Here is an 11825-nt window from a genome sequence, read left to right as displayed (position 1 = left end):
CTCTTACACAATTGTGCACTTCTGTTTCAATTTTCCACGTATTAAACAGAATCATCAGCCACTGCTAAGAGAAGATTTATCTGAGGCTTCAAAATGATAGTGTCTTTAAGAATCTGGGCCAAATGTAATTCTGGCCATTGTTAGTACCACTTCAATTTGATTTAGAGAGATTTTATTAAAAAAAAACTACAATATTATTTAATTCTTACATGGAAAACATTTGATGTAGCTTCATATTTCAGAGACAAATTTAATTTAATACGTTTATGTTGGCTGAATTCTTTTAGAGACTAGATGTATACAATCTAAAAGATGACACTTGATTTACTATTCCTTTGTGAGTCTGGATACTGGTTGGAAAGCTTACAACTATATGTGGCTGTAAGCCAGGTCTAATATGCAATGAAACTGGCCAAGGGAGCAAAGATAAGTGTAGATCATGGTCTGCTCACTTGACTTTCACTGTATTTGCGTAACCTAATTGTTTCCCAGTAAACGAAACCCCTTTTCCTATTGGGGTTGGTGTTATAGCTGGGTAGTAGAACATTTGCCTAGCATGTTCAATCACAGTACCAAAAAAAAAAAAAAGATAGAAAATTTCAATCAACTTTTCAAATACATCCTATTTCATGTGGTTAGGTTTTCTGAACTGATAAAGATAATGCAAAGTTAAAAACATTTATCTTGGAGACAATGTACAGAACACATCTACTATAGAGACTAGCTTATAGAAACTCCTCAATAAATGTTACCAATTAGTATCATATTCAATATGGTCCAGTTCAATTTTTTACTCTTCAGTGAAGGGTCACTTTTGTCATTAATCTCCTTTGCTCCTAGGCTTCTGTAAAATTTTGTGTGCTTTATTGCGAGTTAATTATATAGTCTGTATTCTTTGTTAGATTAAAAACCTTGAGAATTCAAATTCTGTCTAATTTAGCTTTGCATTCCACACAGTGCCAAGTGGAGTGTCTTGCTCACAATAGACATTTATTAAATGCTGATCAAATTGATTTGAATTAAACAAAGAAGCCACAATCTTGAAGACAATGTTTAAAATGAAAATTCTAATCTAAGTTGTTGATAAAAATAAATTTCAAAGCATATTAAATCAGATGTAACTTGATAATATTATTTAGATATTTTCACACTATTCAGACATTCAAAAGATTTATTATAGCATAGTACACAGGTTTGTTTTGTCATCTGTCTTCATGAACAGACCATAAGTTATTAGAAGCAGACTCTGAATCTCAGTATCTACAGGTCATTCACAGTGCCTAGCACATAGTAAGTACTTAATAAGTGTTTGCTACATGAACTGCTAAATGGAAAAATAATACATGGAGAGAAAATTTCATTGATGATTGATATAAATAAAATTATCTTTATGTAAAATCACTAGTTTTTTGAGACATATAATGGAGGCAAATAATGGAGGTCAATGGAATTTTCAACACAAATTAGAATTATAACAGTTCCCAGTAATGTGCAGAAATATTGGGATTTTTGTAAAGTTTGTAATAGTAAGAATGTTTAGGTAGATGATATTCATTACTTGTTACTATTAGGTACCAATAACAGCTTTAGAAGTACTATTTATAGTGGAAGAACATCTTGTTCTTGAAAGGATATATCTATTCCTAGTTATGTCCTTAATTTCTTAAGAAAATACTAAAAGGACAAACAGCATCAAAACTCAAAAGAACTAAGACCAGAACATGGGCAGAATTTCCACTAAGCAAATGTAGGATGATATTCTTGGAATAGTCAGGTTATTTTAATGAAGTGAACACTTTAACAGGAAGACACTTTCAGTTTTCTCATAACTGTAGGAATATCCAGAGTATGAATCAACCAAAGAGAAGGTCCTCGTGTTTGTTTTTGAAGAAATTAAAGGTTCAGTCTCAGACCTCCTCCATCTTTCTATCTGTCATCCTGCTCACCATTTGGAAACTTCATTTTCCAGAAATAAACGGGCAAGAGCTACAGAGTGGGACTACTGATTGCTCATTACATGTTGGCTGCTTCTTTCTGAAGGGGAGGTCTGAAGATGGGGACAGAGATATCCTGGATTTGGCAAGTTCTGGGACTTTTAGGTTGTCTATCTTCTCAATGTTTCAGAGAACCAGGCAGGAAGTAAAAAATAAAAAAAAAATACGCAGGAAGTAAAAAAAAATTTTAAAATGGCATCTTACCAGAGAGAATGCCTACTAATCACAGTAAATCACATGATCATCTGGGCAGCTTAGCTTCCTCTCTAGGTATTAGGTATAAGTCTGAAATTTTATTGTCATTGATTCATCTGAGAGTATGTCCACAGGCAACCTACCTATCCAAATATTCTGAGAGTCACAGGGTTTAGGAAGTACAGCATTCTGTCATTTGTAAAGAGGGAAAACAAAGAAACAAATCATTAAGAACCACAAAGTACTCTGAAGTAGGAAACAAATTACCATCTTGAAGACTCAGCAAAAGAGTATGATTCCAAAATTGATTTCTTGAAAGATGCAAAAGAACCTTTCTAGAAACTGTTTATCTGTCAGACCCAATAAAGATTCAAGAAATAGCTGAACTTTGGAACCAACCTAGATGCCCTTCAACAGATGAATGGATAAAGACAATGGAATATTACTCAGCTTTAAAGAAGAATGAAATCATGGCATTTGTAGGTACATGGATGGAGTTGGAGAATATCATGCTAAGGTAGCTAAGGAAGAATGGAGGGACTTTGGATTGGGCAGAGGGGAGGGGAGTGGGTGTGGGAATGGGAGGAACGGTGGAATGAGACAGATACTATTACACTATGTACATGTATGATTGCACCCAAGAGTGTGACTGTGGATCATGTATAGTCAGAAAAATGAGAAGTTGTGACCCATTTGTGTATAATGATTTGAAATGTATTCTACTGTCATGTATAATTAGAACAAATAAAAACAAATGAACCTTCAGGAAGCAGGATCAGCAGACAATAAGGAACAAGTGAGATACAAAATAGAGACAGAAGAAGAATTTCTTTTTTTTTTTTTTGGTGGGATTATTTATTTATTTATTTATTTATTTATTTTTTTAATTGATTGTTCCAAACATTACAGAGCTCTTGATAAATCATCTTTCATACATTTGACTCTATTGGGTTTTGAACTCCCATTTCTACCCCAAATACAGATAGCAGAATCACATCTGTTACATACTCACATTTTTACATAATGGCATATTAGTGACTGTCTTAATCTGCTACCTTTCCTAACCCCTACTATCCCCCCTCCCCTCCCCTCCCACCTTCCCTCTCTGCCTCCTCAGCTGTTGTTCAATTCTCTCCCTTTCCCCCCCTCCCCCTTGCCCATCATAACCTCTTATACTTTTGTGTATCATTGAAGGTCTCCTACCATTTGCAAATCCTTTCCCTTCTCTTTCCCTTTCTCTCCCCCCATTTGTCTTTGTTTACAGTTAGTCTTTTCCTCATGCTCTTCCTTCCTGTTTTGTTCTTAGTTGCTCTCTTTATATCAAAGGAGACATTTGGCATTTGTTTTTTAGGGCTTGGCTAGCTTCACTTAGCATAATCTGCTCTAATGCCATCCATTTCCCTGCAAATTCTATGATTTTGTCATTTCTTATTGCTGCATAATACTCCATTGTATATAGATGCCACATTTTTTTTATCCATTCATCTATTGAAGGGCATCTAGGTTGGTTCCACAGTCTAGCTATTGTGAATTGTGCCGCTATAATCATTGATGCGGCCTTATCCCTATAGTGCGCTCTTTTAAGGTCCTCAGGGAATAGTCCGAGAAGGGCTATAGCTGGGTCAAATGGTGGATCCATTCCCAGCTTTCCCAGGAATCTCCATACTGCTTTCCAAATTGGCCTCACCATTTTGCAGTCCCACCAGCAGTGTACAAGTGTACCCTTTTCCCCACATCCTTGCCAACACTTATTGTTATTTGACTTCATAATGGCTGCCAATCTTACTGGAGTGAGATGGTATCTTAGGGTGGTTTTGATTTGCATTTCTCTGATTGCTAATGATGGTGAGCATTTTTTCATGTACTTGTTGATTGATTGTATGTCCTCCTCTGAGAAATGTCTGTTCAGGTCCTTGGCCCATTTGTTGATTGGATTATTTGTTATCTTATTATTTAATTTTTTGAGTTCTTTGTACATTCTGGAGATTAGGGCTCTATCTGATGTGTGGGGGGTAAAAATTTGTTCCCAGGATGTAGGCTCTCTATTTACCTCTTTTATTGTTTCTCTTGCTGAGAAAAAACTTTTTAATTTAAGTAAGTCCCATTTGTTTATTCTTGTTGTTAACTCTTGGGCTATGGGAGTCCTATTAAGGAATTTGGAGCCCGACCCCACAATATGTAGATCGTAGCCAACTTTTTCTTCTATCAGACGCAGTGTCTCTGGTTTGATATCTAGCTCCTTGATCCATTTTGAGTTAACTTTTGTGGCTGGTGAGAGAAAGGGATTCAATTTCATTTTGTTGCATATGGATTTCCAATTTTCCCAGCACCATTTGTTGAAGATGCTATCCTTCCTCCATTGCATGTTTTTAGCCCCTTTATCAAATATAAGATAGTTGTAACTTTGTGGATTAGTCTCTGTATCCTCTATTCTGTACCATTGGTCTACCCGCCTGTTTTGGTACCAGTACCATGCTGTTTTTGTTACTATTGCTTTGTAATACAGTTTGAACTCTGGTATCGCTATACCTCCAGATTCACACTTCCTGCTTAGAATTGCTTTTGCTATTCTGGGTCTTTTGTTTTTCCATATGAATTTCATGATTGCTTTATCTATTTCTTCAAGAAATGCTGTTGGGATTTTGATTGGCATCGCATTAAACCTGTAGAGAACTTTTGGTAATATCGCCATTTTGATGATGTTAGTTCTGCCTATCCATGAACAGGGTACATTTTTCCATCTTCTGAGATCTTCTTCTATTTCTCTCTTTAGGGTTCTGTAGTTTTCATTGTATAAATCTTTCACCTCTTTTGTTAGGTTGATTCCCAAGTATCTTATTTTCTTTGGGGATATTGTGAATGGAGTGGTTTTCCTTATTTCCATTTCAGAGGTTTTGTTGCTGATATACAGGAATGCCTTTGATTTATGCATGTTGATTTTATATCCTGCCACTTTGCTGAATTCATTTATTAACTCTAGCAGCTTCTTTGTAGACCCTTTTGGGTCTGTTAAGTATATTATCATGTCATCCGCAAATAGCGATAATTTAACTTCTTCTTTTCCTATTTTTATGCCTTTAATTTCTTTTGTCTGTCTAATTGCTCTGGCTAGTACTTCGAGAACTAAATTGAATAGAAGTAGTGATAGAAGGCACCCCTGTCTTGTTCCAGATTTTAGGGGGAATGCCTTCAATTTTTCTCCATTTAGGATGATGCTAGCCTGAGGTTTAGCTTATATAGCTTTTACAATGTTGAGGTAAGTTCCTGTTATCCCTAGTTTTTCTAGTGTTTTGAACATAATGGGATGCTGTACTTTGTCAAATGCTTTTTCTGCATCTATCGAGATGATCATATGGTTCTTGTCTTTAAGTCTATTGATGTGCTGCTGGCTGTTTTGATGTTGCAATCTGTGGGAGAGTGGCGGTGTATCCTTCAGCAGAAGAAGAATTTCAATAGAACTAATTATGTAACAGGAAAGGTAAACCCCACATCTTGAAAGATACTGAGAATACTGAACGCTAGCAATGATATAGAAGGAAGAGTGGAGTGATGAAGAGGAGGATGAACTGAGAAACTATCATACAATGTATCAGGCAAGGACAAAAGAATGGACATTATAAAAGAGAATGTGATAGTAAGACCTAAATGGACAGTTAGTAACTAGTGTTCTTGAATAAGAAATTGACACATATCATCCAAAGCAATAAATAAAGATATGATAGAAGAAAAATTTCCTTATTTACCAGCTCATGTACAGATTTTATAGCTTTACTTAATTCAAGATACAACAATAAAAGAGACCTGTAGAACTCACCACCAAACCTGAATTGTAGGGGTAATGAATAATAATTTAAAAATTCAAATACCTAAATTAGAAGAAAAATAAAAAGAAAGAATTATTCACAAAGGCAAAATGTATCCAGTAGTTATAGACATTGCCACTAAATATTTTCATAGAATTAAAAAAAAATCCAAGAATTTTGAAAAAAATAATATTGTGACTTAAGAATTTCATATCCAAGTCATATGTTTTCTTGTATAAAAATAAACCATTTCAGAACGGTTTTAAGTGCATAAGTAGTTATATAAATGTTATTTACATAACTTTATAACTTTAATTTGTTTTAAGTATTTGAAGGTTGTTCCAAATTAATCTTAAAGAGTCAGATTTTATAACACAAAGATGGGAGGGTCATAGAACAAAAGATTTATGGGGACTTTCTTTCTCTGTGTAGATAAAAATGTCAGAAGCCACTTTATTTATTTGCAGTACTGGAGATTGAATCCAGGGCCTCTTGCATCTAGCTAAGGTCTGTACTACCAAGCTATATCTCTATCTCCAGTAGGATGATTTGTAAACTAGTATTTTCCTTTGTTTCTCTTTAAAATATCACCCTTTACCTGTTACCAGGAAGTTACATCTCATTCTTCACCTCATAGGTCAGATGAAATCTCTTGATAGAACCAATGACCTAAGAAGGTAACTAGTGCTTTTGAGATGTCTAATATACCACATTTACATGCCTGAGACGTGTATGACATTTTGTTTGCTATGCAAAGCATTGTACTGACAACTTTTTTTTTTCCTACCAACTTTTCCCCCATTAATGAAGCCTCTACTATGACTATGTTTTGTAGGTTAGGAAACAAAAAGGTTAGTCAGTGGTCTGAAATCCCAATGCTTGAGTAATAAATTTGAATTTGCATCCTAATTTCAAATAGGAGCAAAATGTTTACTTCATGATTTTTTAAATTTATGAGTGCTTCATGGATTTTCAGAAAATGGTACTTTCTATTTTTTCTTGGTTTTAACTTTATCATCAAATTGAAAAAAAAAGAGTCGATCTTTTACATCATTTAACATATACAACTGTTTTAATCTATGTATTGTTAACTCTTAAGTGTACAATTATTCTACATAAAGATATTTATAGCTAAAAGTCACATTTCTAATTTTTAATTAATAAGATAGTAGATTTGAATCTTTTATTACAACTTCTATTTATTTTAATATTATTTTAAATAAAATATCCCAGAGTTTTGTTTTTTTTTTTTTTGGAAAGAAATTTGAGGACCTATATTTTTGGCTATAGAGAAACTTTTTAAAATAAAATTTTATATAACATCAAACTTACAGAAAAATTGCTGGAATAGTAGCATTTACATAAATTCATCAATTATTTAATTATCACCTTATTTACTTTCATTGTCTTTCTCTCTTCATTCTCTGTCAATGTATTCTTTTTAAATTTTTTTTTAGTTGTAGATAGACACAATATCTTTATTTTATTGGTTCATCTTTATGTGGTGCTGAGGATGGAACCCAGTGCCTCATGCATGCAAGGCAAGTGCTCTACCACTGAGCTACAGACCCAGCCTGTCTGTCAATGTATTCTGTGATGAAGAATTCATTGGAGATTGGAGATTTTATGCCTTGCCCTTAAATATGAAAAAAAAGAGTAAAGCTCAATCTTGACATTTTTATAAGTAATTAAAATCCATCTATGAAAGTCAGAAAATTTAACATTGATAAAATATCATTATCTAATCCAAAGTGTGTACACAAATTTTGTCAATTGTTCCATTAAGGTGCTTTAACAGCAGTCCTTTTCCTGTCCCCATTTAGGATACAGTTGAGGATCATGTATTGTATTTAGTTGCCATATGTCCTCCTCTAAAAATTTTTTTTTATGGTACTGGGGATTAAACCCAGGGCATGGCACAAGCTAGGCAAATGCTGTACCACTGTGCCACATTCCTAGCACTTTTTATTTTATTTTGAGATAGGGTCTCACTGAATTGCCCAGGCTGGTATTAGACTTGCAATCATCTTGCCTCAGCCTCCTGTGCCGCAGTCTGGCTGGGCACAATTCAGGAGCCACTTGTCAAAAGAAACAAACTTTATTTTTAGAACCACACAGGCCAAACAAAACAGCTCCTCAGGAAAAACCCTCAGAGCCCAACTGCCACCACCGGCTTCCCACAAGCCTCTCTCTCAACCACCAGCCTCTCCCCCTCCCACAATCCTCCTGCTCTTGAGGCTGATTGGCTGGGTCACATGGACGGAGCCAAAAAAAGTCCCCCAATGAGCAGCTCCGTGGTCTGAAAGGGCAGGGAAACAGCCCAATGAGCATCACCGCAGAGGAGCCAATCAGCTAGATGTTGCTGGGGCCGCTGTGAGCCAATCATCAGCAGGCAGCTGGAAGTTTGCTGGCAGCTAGAAGTTTGCTGGGGCCCCTTGGGCTGTGGCTCTCAACACTCCTGAGCAGTTGGGTTTACAGGTATGAATCTCATCCTTATTTATGAAAAGCTTTGAAGTCCAAAACCATTTCTTCTCATGGTCAGTGAAGTTTGCAAGCGGACTACTAGATCCCCACACTGGTTTACCTGGTGAACACTGCAAAACAGTTTTTTCTGTTCCCACAATGTTCTTATTGACTCATAACCTGGGGAAGGGATTTCTCTTTTGTTTGTTTTGTTCTTAAATCTAGCAGATGGGCATAGTGGTGCATGCCTACAATCCCAGATACTAGGAGTCTGAACGGGATAACAAGCTCAAGGACAACCTGGCAACTTATGGAGATCTAGTCTCAAAATAAAAAAATAAAAAGGGCTGAGAATGTAGCTCAGTGATAGAACAGCCCTGGGTTCAATCGTTAGTACTGGAACAGAGGGCTGGGGTTGTAGCTCCATGGTAGAGTGTTTGCCTAGCACATGTAAGGCACTGGGTTTCCTCCTCAGCACCACCTAAAAATAAATAAATAAATAACATAAAGGTATTGTGTCCATCTACAAATATATATATATATTTTAAATAGGCTTGAGTACTGCAAAAGAAACTCAAAGTCGTAAATCTGGTGATTAGCTAGGTTTGGAATTACTGAGGTCAATCAATGGCAAACTTGGAGAAGATTCTGCTGAACTTAGCCAAAGCAGCAGCATTAGAAGAGAGAGGAGGAAGAGGAATGAAAGAGGAATCAGGGAGACATAGGAGGTGAGAACTTTTCCACAGATACTGAGGAATGTTATTCTGAAGCACAGCTAGTAAAGAAGATAACTCTGGAAAGAGTAAAACAAAAAAAGATTCAAGAAAGCAAATTGTTTCTTGAAAAATTTTGACCTATTCTGCAAGAAAACATTTCTGTGATCATGTAGATTTGAAGAACAATATTAATCCAGATTCTTTCTCACAACCTTTCATATATAAATATTTATCCTAAATCTACAAAATTACAAAGCATTTACCCAATTTGGGAATCATATCATTCTTTTTTTTGAGGAATCCTTGTGCTACAGGTGGTTTGTACCTGATTTGTCCCCCTGAGAGTTCACGTGTTAGAGGCTTGGTTCCCAAGATGGCAATACTGGTACGTGGTGTGGCCCTGTGGGAGGTACTTAGGTTAACTGGGGTATTCTCTAGTCTGGCTTTCTGTCCTGTAATATGGTGTCTTCCTTTCACATATGCTTTTGCCTTGATGTCATCTGTTATTAGTCCCTTACCAAAGGCCAGATCTTGGACTTTAAGCCTCTCAAAATGTTAACTAAATAACTTCCTTTCTTTATAAAGTTAAGTGGCTTTAGGTATTTTGTAAAGAAATGAAAAAATGGACATATAGCTTTACATATTATTTTATTATCTAAATTACTTTAGATGTTGCATTAAATTTTGAAAAACTGAACCACGTAACTCAGGTAAGTTTTTTAAAAAGACTTTCACGAGGAAAAAGTTATCAGGAAATTTATTTTTTCTACCTTCCTTAGTTTAGAATTATATCTAAGAACAGCTAATACTACCAACAAAGACACATATAGAATAATGGTGACTGACAAATGATTGACAAAGAACCATACAAATGACTAATAGTAATGAAGATGATGGTTAGCTAAATCAAATAAAATGTGCGTTGAGGCAAAAAGTGCATGATGTTGGGCTCTTTATGGCTGGAGATTATTTGACTTAACTTTCTTCGCTAGAAGATAGAGATTAATATTAATTTTTAAAAACTTTGCATAAAATCTCCTTTATGTCCCTTTTGAGTTTTCATGGTTTTGAACATTCCATGAAGGTAAAAGAAAAAAATAAATCCAATAAAGTCTTAAAGGACTAGTTTAGTTAATTTTAAAAAAAAGTTACTCCTCCACTATGGAATAATAGAGTTGTTCCTATGGAACAATGTCATTAAAAAAAAAAATTAAAAGAGGTTCCACCATTCCCCAGCTTATCTCTATAATTATAGTTTAAGAAAAAATATATTTTATGCTATTTATTTGTATTTATTTACATTAGTAACATATCATAAGATACTATAGAAATTGAGAAGCAGCTTTGGGTTGATTGTACTCACCCAGATGCATTTCTACTTTTTATGCAATGGCTGAGGTGACCCATGTAGATACATTCAGCTAGGAGTAGGCAGGGGCTGGAAAAGACATGTCGGCTCCTTATCCTCTAGGGTCTTCCTTCCATAGAATTCCCCTTTAGCTTGAGATTTTTCATTGCATGGCAGTTAGTCTCTAAGAAAAAATTTTCTAAGACAAGCTGCAGTGTGCAAGAATTTATCAAGCCTCTACTCGTACCACACTGGTCACTGTCCCATGGAACAAAGCATGTCATATGACCAAGCTAGAATCAGAAAGAACTGGAGGGTGAACACTATATGAGGTGGTGCTTTGGGGGCCATCAGTGTCATAGTCCGCCCCAGAAGAAGAAATTAGATTCATTTCTGTCTGTGTTGACCAATAATTTGCATCTGATCATCCATCTAGGTGAGGACAGAAGACAGAAGTAAAGAAGACGGGTATATTTATAAAAGTACTTAGAAATACTTTTTGGAACACATAAATTTTGTGACTAATGAAATTAATTTCCTAATTGGAATCACTTATGATTTGAGTAGACAAGATTAAGAACTGCGAATTGAGCTGTTTCTAATATGTTAGCTACTAAAATTAATACCATAGCTAATATCATAGTGCAATAAAACAGGAACTTTGGGCTAGGAAATAGGGTACACACAACTGTCATTAAGCTGTGTGACTTTTAGAGTGCCATTTAAAATTTTAAGACCCCATTATATATTAAAGCAAATGTCTTGAACTATATTACTTCTTAACACCATTTTAGCTCTAAAAATTTCCATATCTTTAAAAATTCTTAAAATAGTATTTGAAACTCACAAAAATCAAAACGTAACAGAAATTTCCTTACTAGTCAGTGATGAATATGTAACCACTAATTTATAGTTATTAAGATTTTAACTCAACCTATTGGCTCCTTTTATTAGCCTGTTAAAATCTCAGTCAAAACAGACAGCACTGTCAAAGGATGTTTCTATGGTCTGGGTATCTATCCTTCGATGTTACCAGGTAGCACCATGATTAGAACTGAATAATAAACAAGGTTCCTATACAGGGCTGGAGGATAGTTAAATTTGCAAATATGACTAAATAAGAAGGGAAAGGAGGTTACATTGTTCTGCAGTGGTAGGAGTTATGGAGTGTTTGGTGATCCCTGCTCATCAGAGATACAGTATAAGAAATGTGTCTCACTTTGGAATTCCTCTTCCCCAACTTTCTACCTTTCCACCTGAAGAAGGTGGCTTGAATGACTGAACTTGCAGATCCCTTGTGATGTTC

Source organism: Urocitellus parryii, chromosome 5 (assembly GCF_045843805.1).
Source record: "Urocitellus parryii isolate mUroPar1 chromosome 5, mUroPar1.hap1, whole genome shotgun sequence".
Classification (NCBI taxonomy): domain Eukaryota; kingdom Metazoa; phylum Chordata; class Mammalia; order Rodentia; family Sciuridae; genus Urocitellus; species Urocitellus parryii.
The sequence above is the reverse complement of the archived record's forward strand: the minus strand, read 5'-3'. Positions refer to the sequence as shown.